Below are 14,218 nucleotides of genomic sequence, written 5' to 3'. Positions count from 1 at the left end.
AAAGTTTAGGTTGGGGAAGACATTTCCGAAACTAAAGGTGAAGTTTGGGTCGGAGGGCAGCACAAAGCTAAGGGAGGAAGAAGGAATAACCACAGTAGGTCACAATATTCCAGAAAATAACAATGTGCTTATTCCATAGAACACCCAGGATAGAAACTGCATTAGAGAGTAAGAACACTAAAATAAATAAGGATGGCCTTTCCCCTTAAAGATATCAACTAATCAGTACTCCAACCTAGTGTACAGCCTGGTGGCACACTAGGTTGTGCATTAGGCTGTTAACCATAAAGCCAGCAGTTCCAACCCACTAGTTACTCCACAGGATTGGGATGAGGTTTTCTATGAAACCCACAGGGGGAGTTTTACTCCATCCTGTAAGGTGGGTGTAGGGTGAGTGTAATTGACTCAATGATGGTGAGGTTGAGCTGAGTCCACAGACTATTACATCTGATCTTTTACATATCCTAAATTTATCTAAAGAAAGAGCTAATTGGCACAAATATCTTAATACAAAAAAATGGACAATGAAAATAAAGACAACATTTACATATGAAGAAATATAAATTCATAAGAAGTCACTCAAATCAACATAAAAAATACATATAACCTCACTGATATATAAGCAAAGATATATAAGCAAAAGCAACATCCTTTCATCTATAAATTAGCAAAATATTTTATAAGATGGACAAAAACTTGGTGAGCATATACAGAAGTAAATACTTCATGTAATTACAAATTGAGTGGGTGTGATTACAGAATGGGTACAACTTTTCTGAATACCAATTTGACAATATATATTAAAATTCTTAATGTCCATATTCTTGTGTTTACACTGCTGCTTCTAAGAATCACCCTAAGGAGCTAGTCATAAAAAATGTTTTTACATATGCATAAAAGTGCTCATACAGCATCTTTATAATACCAAGTGTTAGAAATAACCTACATTCTAGATAAGTAAGTTGTTATACAACATAACATATATTTAATATATATTTTATCTTATATATTAACAATATATATAAAACAAAGCTTGTGATCATTGAAAGTAATTATGTAAATGGACAAGTCAGCAAGGGTGCAGTATAGCGCTGACAAAACATACAACATTCCTCTAGTTCTATAATGCTCCCCCCCCTATACAAACATACACACACTACCATGACTCCAGTTCTTCCTCACAGATCCGGCTAGACCAGAGCATGTACACTGGTACAGATAAGAGCTCTTATCAATAAGAGCTCTCGACACACAGAATCCAGGACAGATAAATCCCTCAGGAAAAGTAATGAGAGTAGTGATACCACGAGGGTAGGGGGTGGGCTGGGAGAGAAGGGGAGCAAGGGGGAACTGATCATAATGACTGACCTGTAACCTCCCCAAGGGAGACGAACAACAGAAATTGTGTGTGAAGTCACCCCCCCCCACCCCACCCCATGGGGACAAACAACAGAAACATGGGTGAAAGAAGACAGATGACGGTGTAAGATATGAAAAGAATTTATAATTTATCAAGGGTTCATGAGGGTTGTTAGGAAAAAGAAGAAATGATACCAAGGGCACAAGTGGAAAGACCATAAGTGGGAACATCTGTACAAATGTGCTTGATACAATTGATGTATGGATGGTTATAAGAGCTGTAAGAGCCCCCCCAAAATGATTTTTTTAAATCAACACCATGCTTGGCACATAACAGGCAATCAATAAAAGTGTGTTTCATTAAAACTAACTAAATAAATATGACATCTATATTATCAACATAAAAAGGTACCCACACTATATTGTTGGGTAAAAACATAGTATTTATATGAACCAATTTCTGTATAGAAAATGAAGTAGATACACATACATGGACATTTCTTAAAGAGAAGGCCTATTTAACAAAAGCGTTACTAGTGAACAGTAAGAGACCGGTTTGATTTACTTTCTTGCCCTATGGGTTGGCATACCTTAGAATTTTTTTTATACTTACTATGTCCCAAAACAACAAAGTTACATCCACAAATCACTGAATCCCTATGACATTCATAAGAAGTCACTCAAATCGAGATAACTTTCTGTTTGTCTGGCAGCAAAAGCCAAATATTAATTTTAAATTAAAAAAAACATTATTTACAGGGCAAACTCAAACAAGTATCTTGACATCAATAAAAAAATACATAAATCTTTTCACAAAAGCATGCTCCACTCTACTAAAAATAAGTAATGGATCAAAGGTAAACAGCAAATAAAAACACTGCCACCTCCCCTCATAATGAGACTTTAAAAGCGTTCAACTTACTTTTTTAATCCTACTTTAAGCTCTGACTTTGAGTCACACCCATTTTTAATTCCCCCACCCCATCACACTGCTTTTTCTTTCAGCAAGATGTAAGCATCAAATGGGTAGCTGGCTTAGATGACCTGCCAATCCTAACAGTGCTTTTTAAAATACAGAAGTGATTCCCAAAACACCTATAACAAAAAATGATCTACCTTTACATTAAATTACAGTATCACATGTCTAAAATTAAAGTCAAGAATTAAAAAGCTTTTTAAATTTCTTGGTTCAATGATTTAATAAAGTTACAATGAGCCAATGAGTTGAACCAACTGCCTTCAAACATGCATTTTCTCAACTAGGTTTTGTACAGCTACCCACACCTGGTCTTTCATGTATCAATAACAAAAATTAGAGAGTCAGTAAAAGTATCCAGTATGCAAATGGAAATGGTTTTTCTGGAGATGTAATTTTATATTAAACCTGTTTTTCCACTTGAAGCTGTATCTATTTCAAAGAAAAACAAAATTTTCTATATTTTATCACTTTTTCTGGTTATAACTTTATGAGGCTAAAGGTATATTTCTTAAATTCCACTATCCTGAGCTTTTCCTTTTCTCCTTAATAATTCTATTAAATTATGCATAATTTGAATTAATTATAATGAAATGTGAAATTTACTTTCAAAGGTATTGCTACCAAGTTAAGTTAGCATTTAAAAATGTAATTGCTGATAGTTAAAAACATTAAAAGTGTAAATAGAAAATGAAGGTTCATTTACTGGTCTTTATAATTTGGGGGACAAGAGAAACCTGGAGGCAAAAGGTCAGTTCTACTCTGTCCTGTAGGGTTCCTGTGAGCTGTAATCAACTCGATGACAGTGAAGTAGGAGAGAAGGAGCCCTGGTAGAAGCGTGGGTCCGTCCATTTCCGGGTTACTAACATACAAGGCACACGGTTGGAACTCACCTGCCATTCCTTGGGAGAAAGAAGAGATGACCTAAAGATTTAGTCTCAGAAATGTAAGGGGCAAAGGAAGGGTCGTCATGAGTTAATGGTAGTGGCAAGAGGCATTTTGAGGGCTCAAGGAAGATAACTTGAAACCCTGCCTAGTCCAGGACCAAAATTTAATGACCAATACTTTCTCAAAGGTTAATTAACAATACAAAAATATGAAACATGAATTTGAATGTAAATAAATGGCTTATTATTGCTTTGAAATCTACATTAAATGAATCTGTAAATTCCTGCCAATTCTCACTGATAACCCTTCTATAGGGTGGACGGACTGAAAGGAATGCCCCTTTGGGATTCCATGGCTGTAAATCTTTATGGAAGTAGACTACTGCTTCTTTCTCCCCCAGAGCAGTGGGTGGGTTCAAACCACCAACCCTTCGGATAGCAGTCATGCATTTAACCACTGTACCACCAGGGCTCCTTATGGGATGTTACATGTATTATTTTGTAACATCATATATTGCTTAATTTGAAAAATATTGATTCATTGAGTTATACACATCTTTGAAACATTGCCACGTTTCTTTATACAATATTCTTAGAAATTTCATTTGTTAATATCCTCACCAATCTTATCAGAAAAGTTTTGAAATACTGAGAGCCACAAAGCTCATGATTATAGATACATTTTCTAAACTACTAATTTTCTCTTAAAAGCTTGAGCTTTATTCTCTACAGTGACAGTTGTGTTTCTTGAAATGGTAGACTCCCTTTGTTTGTTTTTCAAATATGTCTAAGTGTTCAAGTCTGAATAGCCATTATTTATCTGTTAGTCATTCTTTAGGTAAAAATGGTGTTCTGTGAGAAAAGCAGTTAGGTTATCTTGCATCATAAGTAATTGTACAAGTGGTTTTCCTCAAGATCTCCATCGAACTTGGTGCTGTATCAGAAGTATTGTATGCACACTTCCCATTCCATCACAAAGACTATCAAAAGAATTGTAGTCAAAAATTAATTAAATCAATATTTTTCACTGATTCATCTACAAAATATGTAAGTGAAACTTTCCCCCCCTACTGTAAATGTGTGAATACTATATTTTCATACCAGCAGCTTGAAGCAAAATCATTTTATATTATCATTGCAATGTCAACCAGTAAAAAAAGTTAATAGCATCTCTGTATTATTATAAAAACAGTTTTTACTTTGCACACCCACAAAAAAAGGCATTATGGGTCCCCAGAGATCCAAAGACTACATTTTGGTAATGACTGATCTAGATTGATACTTAACCTTGCAACTAAAGAAGTAAAGTTGTTTAATATTTTTCAAGCTAACTAAGAAGGGGTATCAATCACACTGAATGTGTAATATGGCAACCTTCTGTGCAAGTTACTTTTGCTTCCATCTTTCCAAAGAAAGAATAACTACAAGGTGTTACATCTTAGCTACAATATAAAAAGAAAATTGACAATGGAATAAGTTGTCTTACAAAATGCAAATCTGTTGCTGGGTTTGTCAAAGAATTGTTGCTGGATGACTGTGCCAAGAATGTTATGGAAAAGAATTCTGACACTTGAGTTAAAAATTATAACAAAATTTAGTTGACTATATAATCAGATCTTGAAAGATTCTCTCATATGCAGATATCTGGGTTGGGTGATGCTAATGCATATTGAGCCTGTCGGACAGGGTAGATACTGCCCTGTGGGTTTCCAAGCTTGTAACTCTTAGAAAAGTAGAAAGCCTCATCTTTCTCTGGAAGAGCACCTGATGGTTTCAAACTGCTGACCTTGCAGTTATTTGGCAGTATAACTTGTAACCACTGCATCACCAGGGACCCTGGCTCCTACCTTAGACCTGCTAAACCAGAATCTCCTTGAGTGAATCCTCCTCCTGCAGTACCACCAAAACCACCAACAACAAAAACAACAACAACACTCTCCAGCCCAACCCTTAAAAAACACCCTCACTGCCATACAGTCAATTCTGATATACAGTGACCCTACAGGATAGAGTGGCGCTGCCACTTTGGGTTTCCAAGACTTTAAATCTGTGTGTATGTACGTAGATAGCCTCATCCTTCTCCCAAAGAGTGCCTGGTGACTTTGACTCAGCAGCCCAGTATAGGATCCAATGTGGGGCCCAAACCTCTTTATGTGTCTTCTATCTCAGCCCCACTGGTGATTACTACAATCTGCCTCACATATGTATGTAGATTACTGTGCAGGAAATACTGTATCTAGTCCTTCTCTAAAGTCTCTACCAATTCAAATATAATTGAAGAGTATATACATATCCAATAGGAAGTATATACCCTATACTAATTTCCTGAGCCAAATTTAATAGAGCATAGATGGCCAGAATCAAGGAATTTCTGGGTCACAGTGGAGAAATGTTGTATTTTCTAGGCCCATCGGTTCACCACTGTCAGCAATATGTGGAGCTGAATTTTAAATCAGAGATAGATTGTAGAAGTTTGATATGTTTTCCCAAGCACCCCATTTCACTGTTCTCCTAAAAAAAATTTTTAACAATAACTATTTGAGAATAAGGAGAGTCAATATAAAAATAGCAACTGCATGAAAAAAAATGAACGAGATTATTTACAAAACAGCATGCCTTCTACTTACAAAGGTACCTTATCACCATAATCCAAGACCAAAATATGGACAAGGGTCCGAAAGCTAGTCTTAGGATTACCATGTGGTTTAAATCCCCAAACTCTTGCATTTTTATTTAGCTACATACAAATTTCCTATAGCTCATAAGTATGAAACAGAAAGGCTACTTGACCGACATGTAACACAAATTTGGCATTAGGTAAAAAATTATTCTGAAATGTGTGTTTGCAATTTTTCACTCACTTTTTTCATGTCCCTCTTTTTTTTCCTAAACAAAATAGGTCCGTGGAAATAACGTCTACTTTGTATTTTTTCATCTGGCTTTCGTTTTGGTCCTTATAGCCTTTATGATTCCAAGCACATAACCGAGGGCAGACATGAAGGACTTATACAAAACTGAAGGGAGGTAGGGGACGATAGCCAAATGTAATCAACGCCTTACCTCAAAAACATCTGTGATAGTTATTAAAATAAAATATATATTTCTTAGACCCCATCCAGACCTATTGATTCCCAAAATCTGAAAGTATAGTCCAGGAATCTATTTTTCCAGAGTCCCATGGTAATTCATATGCACACACAAATCCAAAAACTGATGGCTAAAGGAAAATTGTGTTAAACATCGGTAAATGTACCAAAACTTATGTGGAGAAACTAAAAAAATTTCTACTCGATAAAATGTTTTGTACTACTGAAAGATTACCAATGATTTTAGAATCCTTATGTAGTCAATGAAAAGAAGTATTAGAATTTAACTTAAAAATTAAGTCTTTTTTTTACATTTTATTAGGGGCTCATACAACTCTTAAAAAAATAAGTCTTATTCTAGGACTTTTTTCTTTTTGAGATAAAGATACAAGCAATTCTATAGCAATTCAGCTGACATGTTCATGTGAAAGCCAATGGGAAACATGACATGAACTAGAGTCCCTGGGGATATAAGACAATAAAGTGCAATCTGAAATCTCCAGCAACTGACAATTTGAATCTACTATAAAATACATATCATAATTAGAATGGTCTCGACACTTCTAGTGCTTTATTATGCCAGAGAGAGAGAGAGAGAGAACATGTCTACCCTGGCTAAGTTTTATCTCCTTGCTCACAAAAGAGTAACAGTTGCAAAACACTTAAAAACAATTAGATAACCAAATCTGTAGACAAATAATCATTTTAAAGCTAATATACTTTTTAAATCAGTCTATTATTTTCTTTAAAGTAGACTGATAGAAACAAAGGAGGCAGGGCTGTCCTAGGCAGTGACTGCTCTACACAGATAAATCAAGTTAAAGTTAAAGACACCTCCAGAGGGCCAGTTTGGATGCTGATTTTAATAAAGTCTTGTCGCGACTCTCAGTACCACTCCCTCTTAACCACAAAAAAATGACTTCAGTAATGGAGCTCTGTAATCTAAAGTATCAGGCAAATAACACCAAGTTGCTCAGATGAGCTGACACCGCCTGTTGTACAAATATGTACTTAGAAGATGATAAAAATAACAGCTGCATTATCAACTGGATACAGACCAGGGCAACGTGAGAGAACGCAGTCAGCACTGCCTGACCCTGCGAGTGTAGCACGAGGGTGCCACCTTCTACTTTGCAAGCTTTCCTCAATTGCTAAGACAAGTTGAAAGGGGGGAGTTGCTAAAAGAAAAAGAGAAAAATGTAGGAAAAAACGGCAAATGGAAAGCTAAACATGACACAGTAACAAGCAAAATATTAACATGATGGATTACGTTAAAATTTTGGTCTGGAAATAAAGATCATTAACTAAGTTGAAAGACCAAAGTGGAAGGGGAAAAAAAGTGCAATCATAAAACAAAAGGAATCTTAAGAGCTCTAATACATCAATAAGGAAGAAAAAAAGGAAAACAGGCTAAAAAGACTAATATTTATTTACAAATGAAAAGTGCACAAGTAAATAAACTGAAATTATATTCAGTATCACAAGTTTAATATACAAATGTAATACAAAACATATTTCAATATGAGTTAACATTTGGCAAATATTTAAAATATTGCTAATATTTAATATTCATGACTATGAGGAATTGAGTATTTTTATTTACTGGTGATAATGTAAATAGTATGTTTCTGGAAGTCATTTTTACAATTACTCACAAAAAAAATCCAAGCAATAAGGACAGGTGTATGTTAAAGTAAATGATTCTCTTTCTAATAGAGTCAACATTTAAATGTATACATCATTTGATATAAAATTTATATTTCTTTTTTTACATTAGAAAAAGTATTAGACAAGTAGGATGACTTCACTTCAAATCCTGGTTCTTCCACTTATTCAATGTATAACTATGGGCAATTATTTAATTTCTTGGTAGCTCAATTTTCTTACCCATAACAATAATAATCATATTACCTACCACAAAAGATTTTTAGAGTATTTAAATGAAGTGAGATATATAAAATATTTAGCAACATGTTGCCCCAAAGTAAGTCTCAAAAAATTTTATCAGTTAGTAGAGATCAATCATTTTTTTCTATAAAAGGCCAGATAAATAATTTCATCTTTGAGTGCTGTATGGTTCTTATTGCAACTAATCAAGTTGGTCATCACAAAGCAAAATCAGTCAGAGACAATACATAAGGAAGAGATATGGGAGTGTTCTAATAAACCTTGATTTACAAAAACAGGTCATTAGTTAGAATTAGAATTTTAAGTGATTGATGTGGGGGGGGGATTATGCAGTAAAGGACATAGGAGTCCAGATTTGGCCCATTGGTCACAAATTGCTGAATCCTGATTTAGTGGACTCCCTAACAAGCCCTCTAAATAGTCCTCTAATCTATTTTCCCACCAACAGCCCTGAATATTCCATTAATAAATTTATTTTGAACTCAGTGTTTTCCAAAGTTAGTTCTACAGAGCACTAATTACAGATTACTCATTACTCATTGCAAGTGTTGTGTCTTAACAGGAGTGCTTGGTTTGGGCAAACAGCTAAGTGCTTAACTGCTAGCCAAGTAGTTGGTGATTCAAACCCACCAGAGGTCCCTCAGAAGATCAAGGTCTTGAAAAGCCTAGGAAGCAGTTCTACTCGGTACTTTCAGGGTAGTCATGAAGGGGAATCAATTTGACAGCAGTTACTAGCAATACCTTGATAAGGGTCTGTGATCATATCAATTTGCAAGATGCTCAATTATATAGACTTCATTTCTATAGAAATGTATCCACTAACGTTTTGGAAATTTCCAAAAAAAAGAATAGGGAATACAATTTGAAATTTATTGATTCGTTATTATAGAGAAAAAGGCTTGACACTAATGAGGTAGATATGTAACTGAGTAAGACAGGTAAAGGTTTCTGCTTTCATTGAGCGTACATTCTAATGTGAGAGGTAGACAATAAGTAAAATAAGTAATATGAGTAGTATTTTAGATGGTGACAAGTGATACCGAAAATAATAAAGTAGTGAGGGAAGATATGCATCCCAGAGTTGGAGATGTGGTATAGATTTAAACAGGATATTGAGAGACCCCATTTTTTTAAAATACTAGTTTTATGTAAATACTTTACAAGAGTTACTTTTAAAATATAGGCATAAAAAAGATAAAAGTATGATATGGCAAATGTATTGTAGATATTTCACCACAATGAATAAAAATTAAAAGTAAAGAAGATATAAAACTATGCCATGCAAAGACTAACTAACTACAAGAGAGCTGGTATGTAGCCTTGATAGTGTTGGACAAAATTGACTGAAAAGCAAAGAGCAATACTACAAATAAAGATAATAATAAAGATAAAAAAATCAATTCATTAGTAAGATACAGCAATTTAAAATTTAACCTAATGACACAGTCCCAAAATATTTTTAAAAATTTGGCAGAAATATAAGGCAAAATAAACAAATCCATAATCAAAGTTGAGATTTGTACATATCTCTCTTGGCAAAGAATAAAACAAGTGGGGTGGGGAATATGAAAAACAATACAATCAGGAAATTTAAACTAATTGGCATGTTTAGATGAGCTCTGGTTGCGAGATAGGCTGCTAGCCACAACATCAGTAGTTTGGGACCAAAAGCGTACTTCTCCTATTAAAAGTTCAATCCCAGAAACCCACAGGGGCAGTTCTACCATGCCCAATGGGGAAGCTATGAGTCAAAATTAACTCAATGGCAGTGAAATATTTTAGCATGTTTAGAATGATACATTCAACAACTGCACAATAAGTATTCTTTTCAAGCAAGCATCATATACCATATTTGAGAGAAAAATGTTGATTATGAGATCAAGAATGCAAAAATGATACCCCTTATCACTGTTATTCTCAAGATTTCATTCAGTCCCAGATAGTACAGTAAAGGAAGAAAAAATGCAGGGTTGGGGATTAATAAAGAAGATATTTAATTGCCATTATTTACCAATATAACTATATGGGTAGAAATACAGATAAATACTTTTCACTACTAAATGAGTTCTGGTAAGGTAGTTATATGAAAAAAGCATCATACCGTGAACAATAGCTTTTCCACATATAACCATAAACAGAAAGTAAAATTTATAATTATCATGCTTAAAAACCATTGCAAATACAAAATACATCTTTCATTTTTAATAAAAGATGCAAAATCCACTGCAGTATTAAATAGGAACCATCTTAAAGATTTAATAAGTGGAAAGTAATACTATGCTGCTGGATTGAAATACTTAAAATTCTAGCCAATCTTCCCATATTAATCTGTACATCCTATACAATCCAAAATTTCAAATGTGTGCAAAAGAGAGAGAGAGTGTGTGTGTGTGTGTGTGTAAAACTTAAGTTGATTCAAAAATTAATATGAAAATTCAAATGGTTCAAAAAAATCTAAGAAAGGCAAACCAAAATATTGATTAGGGATGCATGCTCAGAAATGAAACTACAAAGAAAGGCAAAGGAGGAATTACCAGAAGGAGGGATTTGGTGGAGAAATAAGTGGCTTCCAGAATACTCTATTTCTTAACCTACTTGGAGGTGACACAGATGTTCACTTCATGATAAAGCACCTTTGTATTGTACACCTTACTACTTTCATATTATATTCAATAATTAAAAGATTTTTTAAACAATTTATTGGGGCTGATACAATTCTTTTCACAGTTCATACATATACATACATCAATTGTATAAAGCACATTTGTACAGTCTTTGCCCTAATCATTTTTTTCTCTTTTCTTCTTTTACATTTTATTAGGGACTCAAACAATTCTTACCACAATCCATACATATACATACATCAATTGTATAAAGCACATCCATACATTCCCTGTCCCAATCATTCTCAAGGCATTTGCTCTCCACTTAAGCCCCTTGCATCAGGTCCTCTTTTTTTCCCCCTAATTAAAAGATTTTAAAATAGTTTTTCTAGATGTCTGACATTTAAACAAAAGATGAACAACTGAATTCAAAATGATAAAAAAGCAATATTGTTCAGGGTATGGAGAAACAGGTGCTCCCAAACATTATTGTTAGTAGACAAAAGTAGCACAATACCTCTGGCAGGCAATTTAGCGATGACTATTTAAAATTAAAATTGTATATATCATTTAAGCCACAATTTCATTTCTAGGAATTTTTCTAAAAGATATATTTGTATATTGACACAAAGAATCAGGATACTATATAATAATATTAAATACAATATTGTTCAGACCACCAAAAAAAATCAACTCACTGCCATCAGATCAATGCTGACTCATAGCGACCCACTGTGGGTTTATGAGACTGTCACTTTTTTACAGGGGTAGAAATGCTAGTCTTTCTCCTGTGGAGCTACTGTTGGGTTGAACTGCCCAGCAAATGGATTGCGGCCCAACACATAACCACTATACCACTGGGGCTCATCAAAGATCAGAAACAATCCCCAAATCTATTAATTTGCCGTGGTTAAGTATGCAACAGTGGTGAATTATTTAACGTGTCTCTTCTAACCAAAATCAAGGACCTTTCCCTGCATGGGTCTAACAAGAAGGTGGTGGAAGATACTAATAGAATCACCTGTTTGTAATTGTGAATAGGATTCGCTGGAGTGCCATCCTAATGTGTACTGAATGAACCCTATGAGAAGCAGGAGGGAGGAGCTCATTACCAGCAAGAGCCAGAGATTGCTTGCATACTCCCCACTGAGATCCCTGCACAGTGAACTTCCTAGATCCAGGTGACAGCTATAGGAGCCATAGAAGAATCAGAAGCAAGAACATGTGAGGGGGCACCTCCAGAAAAAAACAAACAGGACTGTGCTGGGCGGAGCAGAGCTTTCGTAGTGTGAATTTTTCTCACACAGTGAGCATCAAGCAACTCCTTCTGAGATACTGCACCCAGTGGCATCTCCTTGGAATGTTCTCACTGGTCACAGTGAAATTTTTTCATAAGAGCAGTTTCGCTTGAACCTTGTTTTTGGTGATGGCTGAATTAAGGTAAGAGCATACGACTGTGAAATTTTATTTCCTGCTCAGGAAAAATGCCACAGAAACTGTTGTGATGTTCAAGACAAGCTTACAATGACAGTACTATGGGGAAAAACTCAAGTGTATGAGTGGTTTTCTTGTTTCAAAAAAAGTGAAATGTTGATTGATGACAAACCTTGTTCTGGATTTCCATCAACTTCCCAAACAAATGAAAATGTTGACTCATAGTTCATTCCAACAGGTCAGACTGTTAATCAAGCTTTCTATTGAGAGGTTGAAAAAAGATTGAGGAATAGTGTGTGACAAAAAAGGCCTGTCAGTGATTGTTTTGCCACCATGAAAATATATCTGCTCACATAGCCAACTCAGTGTGCCAGTTTCTGGGGAAAAAGAAGCATGTCTCTCTTGCCCCCACACACCTGACTCACCTGACCTTGCAATGTGCAACTTCTTTTTGTTTCCATGAATGAAGAGGAGCATGAAAGGACAGCAATTTGAGACAATGTAGAAGAGGTGAAGAAAAAAAATGAGGGAGGCACTGTCAGCCATCCAAACAGATGAGTTTGAAAAATGTTTCCAAGAATGGAATCGCAGATTTGACAAATGCATTAAATGTAATGGAGAGTACTTTGGAGGTGATAAGATAGTTTTGTAAAAAAAAATTTTTTTAATACCTTTGAAAAACTAATTCTGGAGGAGAAAACAATGGGACCCACAGTTCCGGGGAACATATGAGAGGGGGAGGCAGGAAAAACGAAGTGGGTGTTAACCCCATGAACAAGGAAACAAGTGGTCCAAAATCAATGGTGAGGAGGGTGTAGGAGGCCTGGTAAGGCTTCATCAAGGGCAATGTAACTGAGAGGAATTACTGTAACCCAAATGAAGGCTGAACATGATAGTGGAACAAGAGGAAAGTGCAAGGAAATAGAGGAAAGAACTAGGAGGCAAAGGGCATTTATAGAGATCTAAATATAGGCATGCACATATGTAAATATATTTATATACAAGGATGGGGAAGTAGATCTATGTGCATATATTTATAGATTTAATATTAAGGTAGCAGTGGACATTGGTCCTCCACTCAAGTACTCCCTTAATGCAAGAACACGTTGTTCTATTAAACTGGCATTCCATGATGCTCACCTTCCTGACATGATTGCTAAAGACAAAGCAGGTGCATAAGCAAATGTGGTGAAGAAAGCTGATGGTACCCAGCTATCAAAAGATATAGTGTCTGGGTCTTAAAGGCTTGAAGATAAACAAGCAGCCATCTAGCTGAGAAGCAACAGAGTCCACATGGAAGAAGCAAACCAGCCTTTGGGATTATGAGGTGTCAATAGGATCAGGTATCAGGCATCAAAGAACAAAAAATCATATCATTGTGAATGAGGGGGAGTACAGAGTGGGAACTCAAAACCCATCTGTAGGCAACTGGACATCCCCTTACAGAAGGGCACAGGAAGGAGAAGAGCCAGTCAAGGTGCAGTATAGCACTGATAAAACATACAACTTTCCTCCAGTTCTTTAATACTTCCTCCCCCCAACTATCATGACCCCAATTCTACCTTACAAATCCAGCTAGACCAGAGGATGCACACTGGTACAGATCAGAGCTGGAAACACAGGGAATCCAGGACAGATAAAACCCGCAGGACAATAATGAGAGTAGAGATACCAGGAGGGGAAGGGGAAAATGGGGAAGAAAAAGGGAACCGATCACAATGATTTATATGTAACCCCTCCCTGGGGGATGGACAACAGAAAAGTAGGTGAAGGGAGACACCAAACAGTGTAAGACATGAAAAAATAATAATAATTTATAAATTATCAAGGATCTGTGAGGGAGAGAGGGGGGGGAGGAAGAGGGGGGAATGAGGAGCTGATATCAAGTACTCAAGTAGAAAGAAATGTTTTGAGAATGATGATGGCAACACATGTACAAATGTGGTTGGCACAATGGATGGATGG

Source organism: Tenrec ecaudatus, chromosome 4, assembly GCF_050624435.1.
Source record: "Tenrec ecaudatus isolate mTenEca1 chromosome 4, mTenEca1.hap1, whole genome shotgun sequence".
Lineage (NCBI taxonomy): Eukaryota > Metazoa > Chordata > Mammalia > Afrosoricida > Tenrecidae > Tenrec > Tenrec ecaudatus.
The sequence above is the reverse complement of the archived record's forward strand: the minus strand, read 5'-3'. Positions refer to the sequence as shown.